Below are 14,243 nucleotides of genomic sequence, written 5' to 3' on the forward strand. Positions count from 1 at the left end.
TGCAATTTTTATTGTATCATGATCAGAAATGGATGCATTTGCTGTTTCTGCTTTTCTGCATTTGATTGTGAAATTTTTATGCCCTCATATATGATCATCTTTTGTATAAGTTCCATAATGTATCCAGAATTTTTTAAAAAAAGAAAAATGCCCTATTGTTTGAGGGGATTTTAATCACTTGGGAAACCTTTCTCGGGCTTTTTAGAATTCAGAGAGTAGTATAGGTTGTAGCTCAGAACCAAACAAATCTTTTTCTACTTTTATCTTTATCCTGTGGAGCTTCAGTGGTATCTTCACTCTCTATCTGCTTCACTTTCTTGCTGCTTCAAGACCATGACAAAAGTGTTGGGCCCTGCTCTCATTTCTTCCATCTATATTCTTCAATTTGTATCTTTCCTCTTGCAGAATGAAGCGTAAAAATAGGATTTCAGTAAAAGTCAAGTAGGCTGAAACTTTTAACAAATGAGGAGTAAAAAATGACATCAGGGTAATTAATAATAGAAAAAAATCTTTTGCTCATATGACAAGGATGAGGAATGATGAATGGACAGATAACCAAGGTACTCTTTCTGACATGATTGTGCTATTAAAAGAAAATGAGGAAGGCTTCCTGGATTCCTGTATGCAGAGCTTTAAGGGAGGACATGAACAAAAGTTTCATGGGATGAACAACCATGCAATCTGCACTATTGGAGAGAATATTTGAATTTGAGTGCAATGAAAAGCAAAATTACTGAAACAAAACTACATTGGAACAATGTAAAACTACATTCTAATGAGATAAGATAACACACTCTGAAAAGGGTAGAAAGGGAGGGGGTATCTAAGGGACAAAGTGTCCAAATCTGGAATGAAGTTTGGTCCATCTGTATCCCTCCCAAAATGGAGGCCCTGAGATGAACATATTAAATAGTTTAATTTAAAAATTAATTTTGTTCCCTTTAAAAGTGGTTCTCACTTATTTTATGAGGCCCAAACCCATCTATTAAGAGAGAATGAAATTTCATTATAAACATGACAGGATCATAATATCCTAAATTCAGAGCTGGAAGGGATTTGAAGGTTATCTGGTCCAGCCTCCTCATTTTATAGATGAGAAAATTGAGACTAGAATGATACTAAGTGATTTGCCCAAAGTCTAAAAATAGTAAGCTTGACTACAAATGCAAGACTCTTGTTCTACAGTCATCATGGCGAAGTAAAGCAAACAGTGGACTATTTAAAGCACACCACAACACTGTAGTAATAAGTGCTCCCAGTTAAAGAAACAAGATGGGGACAATAATAAAGTGACCTAGAAAAAAACTTAAGATCATCTTTTATGACTCTTAAATCAGTAATCTTCTAATTTGTACCATTTACCACTTCTTAAAAGAAGAAAGACTAGAAAGGACTTAGAGATTTCCTTGTTTTATTCAGGCTTAGAAATGAAGCGATTTGTTTTGGACTTTTTTCTCTTTTTACTTTATACTATTTCATTTAGCAATTTCATTAGCTCCCATGGACTCAATTATCTTCTCTTTGAAGGTAATTCATATATGTGTGTATGTTTGTATGTATATGTACACATGCATTTATATATATTAATCCTGAAGATGATTCATATACATATAAATGTATATACAAACACATGCATGCATATATGCATACATATGTATATACGTATACATACACATTTATCTCCCTTGAAGTTCAGTCTTATATTACCAACTGAATTTTGTACATCTCTATCTAGATGTCTTGGAGGTATCCCAAACTCATACCTTTGATCTTGTAATGACCCATAGGTGAACCACTTCCATGTTTATGAACTCTGAAATTCCCTAATTTGTTATTATTCTGTTATTATTCACCTCCAAGACATTTTAAATGGTATTTTATTTTTCCAAATACATGCAACATTTCTTTTCACAAAACCTTACGTTACAAATTTTTCTCCCTTTCCTCCCTCTTCCCCTCCTCCCCAAGACATCAGGAAATCTGATAGAGGCTAACGGTGCAGATTTCTTTTAAAGATATTTCCATATTCGTAATGTTGAGCTAAAAAAAAATCATATCAAAAGGGAAAGCAACACAAGAAGAAAAAAACAGGCAAACAACAACAACAACAAAAATTGAAAATACTATGCTTTGATAGACATTCAGTCTCCATAGTTCTCTCTCTGGATATGGATAGTACTTTCCATAACAAGTCTATTAGAATTACCTCATTGTTGAAAAGAGCCACGTCCATCACAGTTGATCATCACATAATTTTGTTGTTGCTGTGTGCAATGTTCTCTTCTTGGTTTTGCTCACTTCACTCGGCATTAGTTCATGTAAATCTTTCCAGGCTTTTCTGAGATCAGCTTGCTCATCATTTTTTACAGAACAATAATATTCCATTACATTCATATACTATGATTTATTTCAGCCATCCCCTAACTGATAGGGGATCCACTTATTTTCCAGTTCCTTGCCACTACTGAAAGGGCTGCCACAAACATTTTTTGTGCCAAGATATATTAAACTCAACATGTTCCAAACTGAATTCATAATCTTTTCCCCCAAGCTCTCTCCTCAAGAGTACCATTATTTTCCTAGTAGTAACTCAGGTTTGAAACCTAAGTGTAATCCTTGACTCATCACTCTCTTGCACACATCCCATAAACAATCTGTTGCCAAGTCATGACAATTTTAGCATTTTCCATGTATCCCTACCCCTTCTTTCCTCTGACATTGCCATCATCCTAGTACAGATCCTTGTTACCTGACACCTGGATTGTTGAAATAGCCTGATGATTGGTCTCTAAGCCTCAAATTTCTACACTCTGGTCCATCTTCCATTCAGTTATGAAAATGATCTTTCTAAGTCACATATCTGACCACGTCATCTCCTATTAAATAAATTTCAGTGGTTCCCTATTATCTTCAGAATCCACTATAAAATCCTTTTTAAGAAAATTTTATAATCTCTTCCTAGCCTGGCCTTTTCCTAAGTTTCCAGCCTTCCCACCTTACTTAAACTGTACCCTCCTAAATCCTCACTTTCACTGATTTTTGTACCCTGGACTTCCTTGCTGTTCTTCACAGAAGGCACTCCATTCCCTGACTCTGAGCATTTTTCCTGAGCATCCCCTCATGCTTGCAATGCTCTCCCTCCTCATCTCTGCCTCCTGGCTTCCTTTAAGTCCAGGTAAAAATTTACCTTCTACAGAAGCTTTTCATATTTCCCTTTTCTTTTGTATATTATTTCTACTTTATCCTGCACATTTTTTAAACATAGTTGTTTTTGTGTTGTCTTTCCCCATTGCACTGAGCTACTTGGGAACAGGATTTGGTTTTTTTGTTTGTTTGTTTGTTTTGTTTTGTTTTTTGTCTTTCTTTTTATTCCTAATGCTTAGCACTGTGGCACATAGTAGGCACTTAATGAATGCTTACTGATAAAGATTGACTCAGCTAGTCCTAAATATAATTCTATCTCATCCTTTTCCAAACCCTCTTCTTTTCTAAACTTCCTTCTTACTATTAAAGGCACCACTTTCCTTTGGGTCACTCATGCTTGGCACTTCTTCCTCTCATTCATCCCATATAACCTAAGTCATTACTGCATCTTGTTTCCAACTTCACTATATTTCTCATAAAATTCCTCTTCTTTCTGTGTACACAGCTACCACCAAAGACAAATCCTCCATACCTCTCACATGGAATATTGGAATAGCTTCCTAATTGATTTCTTTGCTTCTGTTTCTCCCCATTCTAATCCATTTTTCACTCAATTGCTAAAGTTGTTTCCCCAAAGCATAGATCTAACCATATCACACTCTCCTCTCTCTCCAATTCATTAAACTCTAAATAAATTCAATAAATAGTTTCTTGTTACCTTCAGATAAAATATAAACTCTTCTAATGGCATTTAAAACCCTTTACTACCTGGCCCCTTTCAATCTTTCCAGTCTTCCTCTATTGTACTGTATTCCAGCAACTACAACACTCTCCCCTCCTGACCTCTGTCACTTAGTTTCTCTGAAATTTCATGACAAGTTCAAATTCCTCCTTTTGCAGGAGGCCTTTTTCTATCCTACCAATGCTTGTGACCTCCCCTCTCAGGTTACCTTTCATCAATTCTGTATATATCTTGCATGCACCTTGTTATTTATATGTCATCTCTCCCTATTAGAATAAACAATCTTTGAAGGCAGGGACCTATTGCCTTTTTTTGTACTTCCCTTACCTGGCATGTAGTAAGTGCTTAATAAATGCTTGTTGAATGACTGAACAATTTTCCCAGAGCCACAAAATTAACTGGTACAGAGCTGGATTCTTGTAAGTCTTCTGATTCACATTTAGGGTTTTTCCAAGACAATCTCACATTGGTTCTTGTTTATGGACCTACTGATTACAAACATTCTACAAGCTACAAAGTCTTAGTCTGTCAGTGAGATATCTTCATTACCTGGTGTATGACTTACAGATTGGTAGTCAGGAAAATCTCTAGATTTTTATATATCCCCTTTTGCCTTTTAATCTGTTGGCTCGGGTAAGTGCTTTTTCCTCTCATCTTGTTTTTTCTGCTTGCCAGGAGAGAATAATGGTCCCTATTACCTCTCAGGCTTTCATGGGGCTTTTGAAGAATAATGAAGTGATGTTTGTAAAGAGCTTTGAGCTTCTGGGGCTGAGAGGAGAGGAAAGGGGAAAATAGTGTTTGATTAGTTTAAAAAATTATTCATTAGAAATGCTCATCAATTGAAATGTTTATCAATTATTCTGAGTAAGAATAAATCAAATATGCATTTAAGCAATGACATGTGTTTGAATATAAAAATGATTATCAGACCTAATAGATGTTTTATTTCTCTAACATGTTCAGAAAAATATCAAGCCAAGAAAGGGAAGCACCCTTTTCTGTCTCTAATTTTCTAACTATGCTGGAGTTTCAGTAAAAGTGTCAGAGTCTGACTGACTTCTTTCTGTTCCTGTGTAGTTACAGATGTTAAACAGGCTATTTCCCCAGCAAAAGACTGCCTGTAGGAGGCTAAAAGTGATTAATATGCATTAATTACAGTTATGAGGTTGATCAGTAAAGTTTCTAAATTTAGGGACCAATTTGGATGAAAGAAAATAAAAGAAAAGATTTTATCAAAAGTTAGATCCTTTTTTAACTTGAATTTGGGGATTTTCTCAGTGATCCTCAATGTAGAACACAATACATAGTGCCTGAGCTCTATTATTGCATCTTCCCTCATGTTGAAAAGATGGCCTACTCTTGGATGAAGATGAATGCCTGCAGAGATCAGTGAGTGTATTTACATAAAGCAGCCCCCCTTTTTTTTTAAACATCCACTGTTCCCACAGAAAGCTAAGGCAGCTTTAGATGATAGATGTGGGTCATTTAACTATGCCTGGAACATGGGGGAATGTTCACGAAGGTACCTGTCCCAAAATTTGAAATACAATCCCTGAAGTAGAGTCTATTATACCATTTTGTGAGATCTTCAAGTCCTCGATATTTCACTTTTGTAGAGGCCAAAGAAAGTAAGGGTATGAGAGACATTTAGTGCTTATGTAACTGAGCTGTGGATAGATTTATTAGTAGTGATCCAGGATGGGTATACAACACTTTGGAGTATTCTAGGAGGAGGGACATATTCTTTTGTAAACGGGAATGTCAAGAGGTTATCTGAAAGATTATTTTGTAGAACAGTCATATTAAGGCAATTGCACTGATTGCATCTTAGCCATATAAAATTTATAAGCCCCTTTAGAATCCTTTCTTCCCTAGGCCTGGGAATGTGTGTGAATCCATCTGCAAGAACTGGCATTCACCTCCCAAACAGGCTGTAACATCAGTTAGCCAGAGGTCCAAAATACTATTTTTTAATGATTTGTGAGTCACTAATTAAAAAAAAAGAAACTCTTAAATGTTGTGCAACTAGAAATAATTGGCCCCCAAACAGTCTCCATGTGCCTATTTTATATACATAAATATGTACTGTCTATCAAGACAGATTTGCTTTCAGCACCCTCTGTTTATTTGGCTATCCTGAGTGCTTTCTGGCTACTCAAATGCTCAATCTGTGATAGAACCTTCATGGGAAAGCCATTTTTTTCTTTTATTGTTTGTGTTGTCACAGACAAGTTAGTTCTCTGCTCTGGGCCTCTGGTGGGCGAGGGCATGGTATTTATTTGGTAAAGTGCTTGAAACTTCTCAAACATGAATGTTATCAAATTAATGGGGTCATAGCAGTCATTTCATCCTTTCCTCAGCCCTTTCTCCAGCATTGACTACTCTTGTCCTTGGAGTTTATAGGTGCTATTAACATCTTTTCAATCCTTATCTCATCCTTCCTCCCAAAGTGTTTCATTTCAGAAATCTCTCTATGGAGTGGAGAGGAAACAGAGATTTTTATCTTCCACCCATGGTGCTGTTTCTCTCCCTATGGATTACATGATGATTAGAAATATCAAGTCAAAAGCTTGACTGCAAGCAACTGTCCTTTTCTTCACCTCTGTGTGGGGCAAAGATCCTTCCACAGAACCCGGGTCTGAAAAGAAGGATGTGAAAGGCTACAAACCATCTCCCCAAAGCTGGACTCTGTGACCAGAGAAAGGCAGCTGTTTCAGCTTTTCTGGGAGATTGCTATTGATCCCTTCCCCCACCCCCTCTCCATCTTCCTCCTTGGATTGGGCCAGTGTCAGGCTCCTTGCCACATCTGTTTGTTTCTCTCTCCCTCTGCTATGGTGATGTTCTCAGAGAATCACTGGGAACAGAGATTTCTCCCTTGGCTTGGCCTCCCCTTTCCACATCAGAACATTGAGGCTTGAATGGGAAACAGCAAGATCTGTCAACATTGCCCTTTTTTTCAGAGCATTGAGGGCCACTTTCTCCACAGCCATCTGTTCCTTTTCACCCTTTTGGACAATGTTGCTTTTTTTAATATACCATAGAATCTTAGGACTTTATCCCCTCCTCTTTTTCTCTTCCCCTTTCCACATCACTCCACCACTTTGCTTATCAGCAAAGTGCCTCTCCTTCTATATCTTTTCCTTCCTTCCTTCCTTCCTCCTCCTGCTCCTTCTTCTTCTTCTTCTTCTTCTTCTTCTTCTTCTTCCTCCTCCTCCTTCTCTCTTTTACTTCCCAACCTCTCATCCCTTCTTTCTCTTTCCCCTTTTTCCTTCCTCCATATCTCCCTCCCTCCTCTCTGTCTCTATCTTTCTCCATTCCTCCTTCTCTTTCTCTCTCTCTGTTTCCCTCTCCTATCTTCTCTCCCCCCTCATCTCTAGCTTTCTCTCTCAGATGAAACTTGCCCAGAAATTGTTTGTAATAACCATATTATTTGAAATATTTAAGTTGAGAGTTTCTTTTTTTACAAATGCTTGATGGGTGTGTGTGTGTGTGTGTGTGTGTGTGTGTGTGTGTGTGTAGAAGAAGAAAATTGCTTTTAAGTTTAAAAAAAATGCAGAATAGATGACCATCCTCTGCTTTATGCTATTAGGTATTTTTCTTCCCTTAGGGGCTGGCTTAAAGAAATTCTTGATGCCCTAGAGATATTTCACTCATTTTTATTGTTTTATTAATTTAGAACTAAGGGTGCTGTCAAGCAGGTAGAGTAGGAATCATTACCATAAATAGTTGTTTGTGGTTCCTTCCCAGCAGCCCCTGGGATTGATTAAGGAGCCAACAGCACCAGAACCTGCAGAAGGAGGGAAGTATTTCTGTGTTCCATTGTTGTCCCTGGTGACTCACTGTATGATCTTAAAGTAAATTATTTTGCTTCTCTTTACTTCAGTTTCCTATTAATAATATTGACATTTTCCCAAAGGAAATGAAGAAGCTTAATTTAAAAAGGTTTATCTTTTCATAGTGTTCCATACCAGACTCATTAATTAGTTTACTCAGTTTTCATCATTCAGATGAATCTGTAGCAATTTCATAATAACTTTATGGATTAATGTCTACAGTTCCACTTTCTGAATTATCACCAAAGTATAAACAAGTATTGACACATCCTCTATATTATCAAAAGGAGCACATAGTACCAAGAAAGAAAAATTGCAAAGATGAATCTTATCTTTACTCTGATCCAATACTCTGGACACTGGACCAAGTCTTGATTTCAGTTCAGATATAAGCTTATGTTGATTGGCATGACTATTTCAATGAACAAAGATCTACAATGTTGCAAATGTTTACCACAGTTTGAAATTACTGACTTTCCTAATAGTCATTTCTGTTTTAAAACATATGGTCTTGGCCATGGTCACATGACTGACAAAATGGCACAGTGAATATTTTCCCCAAACCTTTCCATCACCCAAACCTCAGAAAGCATTATGAACCAATTACAGAGTGACTAAAGTTGAACCCACAAGGTAAAACAGAAGAACTGCACGAGGTAAAAATCTCAAAGAAATAAGATAATAGAATTTATAGCTTAGTAAACATCTTTACCTCACCTCAAATCCTTCAATGTGGTAAACACAAGCAAACTTTCAGGTTTCTGCCTCGGGATCTGGCTGAGGCGGGGAGGGTCTCTACCTCCCTCACAACAACCAACTTAATCTGGAACTCCTCTTCCTTTTCCCCTCGGCCTCAGACAGACAGTGATTCTGCCCAGCCATGTGAAGGAAAGAGAAAGCTGGAGGAGTGAGTTGCACAGGACAAGGGAATCATAGAGCCAACTATATCATAGAGATGGGGAATTGGAAACTCAGCTGGGTCAATTTTTGCTACCTGCAGTTTATTGTGAACAGGGACCTGGGGTAATCCTTCAACCCCCTTCTTGTGCCCCCCCAACCTCCAAGGCCAGGAAAGCTGAAAATGCCCAGTTTTAAAGAAAACCAGTAACTCAAGAATACAAAACAAAGACTGAAAGATCAAGGAGGAATCTTAGGTCAGGAGTTAATGAACAAAGAGCCTTATAAAGATAGAAGCAAGAATGTGCAAATTCTTAAAGAAAAGACAGAAAAGTATTTAAAAAGTCATACCCTGAAACAAAGTAATTTCAAACACCTTGATCAAAAAAGACAATTATGAAGACTAATTAAAACAGGAACAAAAACTCCAGAATGTCAAAAAAAAGTGAAATAAAAATTTTAGAAGAAACTTTAGAAATTAAATTAGGCCAGAAACAAAAACTCTCAACACAAAATTTAAAAATATAAAGTACTTGCAGAACTTAAAATATAACAGATTATATCTTCAAACCAAAATACTTTGAGAGAGGTTAGAGTTGTAATGCGAGAACCCAGAAAAGAAAGAACATTTGACAGAAGAGAAGGTAAGATTGACAGTTTAAAAATAGCATCTGACTTGGAAACTGAAATGTAAGGAACTGTAAGTCTCCCAGAAGACAAATAAAATAGCCTTAATGCTATACTGAATACTAACATCCAAGACAACCAATTAGAACTTTGGGAAAGAGACAACAAAGCACTGATCCAGCTAATTGTTAGCTCTCAGCAAGAGGAAAAAGTCTCCTGGTTAAAACTCCAAGGTATATTATGGTTAAATTTCATGATTTCATTAACAAAAAATTTTGTGACAGGAGAAAACCTTGAAATGATCAATTCAGTAACTCAGAATCATTCCACAGTCATTAAAAAATTGAAAAGAAAATAGAAAGCTTCTGTCTATTGACAGTGACATAGTAAGTCACACAGGATCCCAATTCTTACTTTTACTTCAGCAATAATATAAAAACAGAACTAGATTGAATGATGAGCAAGAAATTCAAAGCGTAAGCTCCTTTATCCAGACCAGGACTATACAAAAACATAGCCAAAAGAACACCAAGCAGAGAAATGTCAGAGAATCTAGCATGAATTGTAGACTTGAAACCTGTGATGGTGCCAGAAATGGGGAAACCTATGACAAAAAGATCTGAGTGTGGAAGCCCCAGGGGATACTGAAACCACTACTCTACCAATTGAAATAACCTCAGGAGGGGAGTAACAAAAGCAGCTTGAACCCAGAACAAGGAAGTCCCAGGGAGTAACCAAAGACCATCCAACAGCCTGAAGAACCACTTCCCCCCTCCCCCACCCCGAGAAAAAACTATTGTGTCCCATGAACAAGGAAGCCTCAGTGGGGACAAAATACCACCTACCCCCTTATCAGAAAGCTGGAGTGGAGAGAAGGGGAACAAACCAAACCCTGATCAAAAAGGGACAGACTATCTGGTGCCCTCATCAGAGCAAGCCAGTTGCAGAATTATGGCTGGGCACATTGAAGGCTTCCAATGCTCTGAAAGGACCCGTCATCAGGAACCCAGAAAAATAAGGTCCAAACTAGGAGATGATTTAGATGGTCATGAGACAAACAAGCAAAGGACTCCAAATTTTCTTTGATCCTTCAGAACTATCAAAACTCCCCAATATAAGAATTACGCACAAAAGTTAAGGTGAATGTAGCTGGCTCCACAAGTGAAGACACCAAGGACCCCAAAAAGGTAACAATATGAGGATATAGCAGAGAAGGCTAACATGCTCATTCAGCTTTGCCTCACCCACCCGCTCCCACATTCTAGAAGGACTCCCCAAGAGGGCCTCCAGACTTCTACTCTGGGATCCACTTGCTGCTTCTGCAGAATCTGTCAGAAAACCCCGTACTGCCCTCATCCCATCATTTTGTGGAAACAAGAAGCATTCAGTGCCCTCCCCCCTGTTTGGATGAGGTGAACATACAAGAAAGCAGAAGCTTATTTAGCCAGAGAATTAGGAATACAGGGAACTAGGGTGAGGGGCCAGTGGTGTGTGTGTGTGTGTGTGTGTGTATGTGTGTGTGTGTGATTATACCACACCTGAAATAAAGGAGACCGACATCCAAGGTTAAGGCCAGTAACAAGTAAATTCCCCAATATGAAAGGAGACTAAGACAGCTTTGAGGTCTAGCCCTCACAGAGACCATCATCAAAGAGGAAATATAAAGGGAAAACACTGAAATTACTAAAGATTTCAGGAGGGAGAAAACTCAGTTAAGAACTTTGAGCACAAGCAGATAAACTAATAGGAAGGCTATTGATAGCAGACAAAATGAAATCAGGACATCTAAATTAGTCCAAACATTTCTGAATAAAGATGACAAAACAAAGAAAAATATATCAAGATCTGAGGAAGCAGAAGACCTACCTTGTGGATTCCTAAGAGAACATGAAACTACAATAGATTATTCCTGAGTGATTTAATAGAGAATTAACAATTGTGAAAGCAGGGTTTATGGCCTACATAATAGGAAAAAATTGGCAGATTAGAAAAATTCAAATTCAAGATAGTAGCTTCACTAAAGAAACAAATACACAGAAATGAGGCAATCTTGAAGAAGAAAAGCAAAAATCAATGATTTTAAAAGAAAAGATGATGTCTAAGTAAATAAAACATATTGACTCAGGAAACAGGATGCACAAAAATAGCTTAAAATCTCCCCAGAAGAACACAAGTCAAGAAAACCTGAACTCTATAAGCATGAAATAAGAGTGGAAAACTGGCCAGAACATCTTTACACAGAAAGCAAAATACAAATCAAAAGAATCGACAGATCACTTCTAGTAAAACAAAAACAAAAACAAACTTTGTGGCTCATACTCCAATGGTTACATTTAATAGTTATAATGACAAATAACAAATTCTGTAAACAATAAGAAGAAAAATCATGAAACATAAATGAGAGGAAGTTCAAATAATATAAGATTTAATGAAATATGTTCCAAAGAATAAGGGAGCTCAAGATATACTCAAAGTGACATCCTATATAAGTATACCTAATAATCAATGAAAAAATAAAAGAAAAACAAAGCAGAAGAAAGCTTACATGTGAGTTAATATTAGGATAAGATCTCTACACCACCCCTTTACTTTCAACCTATATAAGATTGAGATTCAGTATTTTTTAAAAAGTCAAAAATAATTAACATACATTTACAAATCATAATGCAATAAAAATAACAATCACTTCAGAGAACACAAAAATACATATAAACATGGGTAGTTAAGAGTAAAATTCTAAATAATGAATGGGTCAAAATCACAGTCATTTCAAAAAATCAATCACAAAAACAATTAATAATTATGTGAACAAAACTGACAATGAGGAGGGACAGCTAGGTGGCACAGTGGATAGAGCACCAGCCCTGAAGTCAGGAGAATCTGAGATCAAATCTGATCTCAGATACTTAACACTTCCTAGCTATGTGACATTAGGCAAGTCACTTAACTTCATTTGCTTCAGGGAGAAAAAATTGACAATGAGGAACCAAAATACCCAAATTTCTGGAATTCTAATGTCTTTGGGGTAAAAAAAATGCTTAAAATTATGCATAAACAAAATAAAAAGGAAATGATTAATTAATTGACTATGTATCTTTAAAAATTAAAAAGCTAACAAATATATTCAAAATAAACATAAAAGAGGAGGTATTGAAAATTAGAGGAGAAATAAAATGGTAACCAAAAGGACTATAATGGAAATGATACATAAACATTTCTTTCAGCAGACTAACAAACTTGATAACCCTTTATCCAATCTGGTTAAGAGAAGAGGGCATAAAAGTCAAAACAATAAAATAGAAAATTAACAAAGTGACATCACAACAAAACCAGAAGAAAAATAATTTTCTAAATATATTTTGTAGACAAAACTGAGATCATGAAATAAAGGAATATCCTAAAAATGTAAAACATTCAAACTGATTTTTTAAAAACCCACTGAAATAGAGAAATGATCCAACTTCAGAAAAGTAAACAGAACAACCTCTATAGGAACTATCAAAGGAGGAGAGGGGGAAAAACTTGTTCCTACAGGATTCACAGGAGAATTTTATCAAAGTATTCAAGAGTAATTAGTATTACTGGGCTTATATCCCAAAGAGATTATAAAGAAGGGAAAGGGACCTGTATGTGCACGAATGTTTGTGGCAGCCCTCTTTGTAGTGGCTAGAAACTGGAAACTGAATGGATGCCCATCAGTTGGAGAATCGCTGAATAAATTGTGGTATATGAATATTATGGAATATTATTGTTCTGTAAGAAATGACCAACAGGATGATTTCAGAAAGGCCTGGAGAGACTTACACGAACTGATGCTGAGTGAAATGAGCAGGACCAGGAGATCATTATATACTTCAACAACAATACTATATGATGACCAGTTCTGATGGACCTGGCCATCCTCAGTAATGAGATCAACCAAATCCTTTCCAATGGAGCAGTAATGAACTGAACCAGCTACGCCCAGAAAAAGAACTCTGGGTGATGACTAAAAACCATTACATTGAATTCCCAATCCCTATATTTATGCCCACCTGCATTTTTGATTTCCTTCACAAGCTAATTGTACAATATTTCAGAGTCCGATTCTTTTTGTACAGCAAAATAACATTTTGGTCATGTATACTTATTGTGTATCTAATTTATATTTTAATATATTTAACATCTACTGGTCATCCTGCCATCTGAGGGAGGGGGTGGGGGGTAATTGCCAAACCTCTTGTTCCAATTTTTCACAAGAGGTTTGGCAATTGTTAATGCTGTAAAGTTACCCATGCATATAACCTGTAAATAAAAGGCTATTAAATAAAAAAAAAGAGTAATTAGTATTAGCATGACAAAAATTATTCTCAGAAACTGGGAAAGTACTAAAGTCCTCCTAAAAGACAAATACAGTCCTAATAGCTAAAGAGGGCTAATGCAAAGAAGAAAAATTATGTATAGACCATTATCATTGATTCAAAAATTTAAATGAGATCTGGTTAGACAGATTATAATAAACCACACAAGAAATCATTTATTATGATCAAATTGATGCCAGGGATGCAAAAATGATTCAACATTAGGAAAACAATCAATGTAATTAATCATGCTAAAGACAAAAACATCCAAATCTACATAATTGTCTCAATATGTACAGAAAAAAGCCTTTAACCAAAGGCTTTGGGAGGAAAAATGCAATAAAAGGATCTATAAATGAGTCTTGAACCCTAATTCCAAAGTCTTTAAAATCTAGTGATTCTAAAAGGCAAGGGAAGGAGGAAATGCATTCTAGTCATCTCTCAATAATTGCCTATCAATCAGACATTTTGAAGTGGATATCATGGAAACATCTCTAATTCCGGATGTCTAAAACTGAATTTGTTCTCTTTTCTCCAACTTTTCTCCCTTTTAAAATTTCCATATTTTGCGTCAAAAGCACTACCATTCTTCCAATCTTCTAGTTTCATACTTTTAGTATTCTCAATTTTATTTTCTCTCATAACATATAGCCAATCTAC

General features: G+C 36.3%; 1 protein-coding gene across 1 annotated transcript in view; it reads left to right on the top strand.

Annotated features, from left to right (window-relative positions):
• RAD51B (RAD51 paralog B) overlaps positions 1–14,243 on the top strand; it is a 772,974-nt gene that overhangs the window by 655,276 nt on the left and 103,455 nt on the right. The gene's annotated exons all lie outside the window — the stretch shown is intronic.

The sequence above is a fragment of the Sarcophilus harrisii genome, chromosome 2 (genome assembly GCF_902635505.1).
Source record: "Sarcophilus harrisii chromosome 2, mSarHar1.11, whole genome shotgun sequence".
Taxonomy (NCBI): Eukaryota; Metazoa; Chordata; class Mammalia; order Dasyuromorphia; family Dasyuridae; genus Sarcophilus; species Sarcophilus harrisii.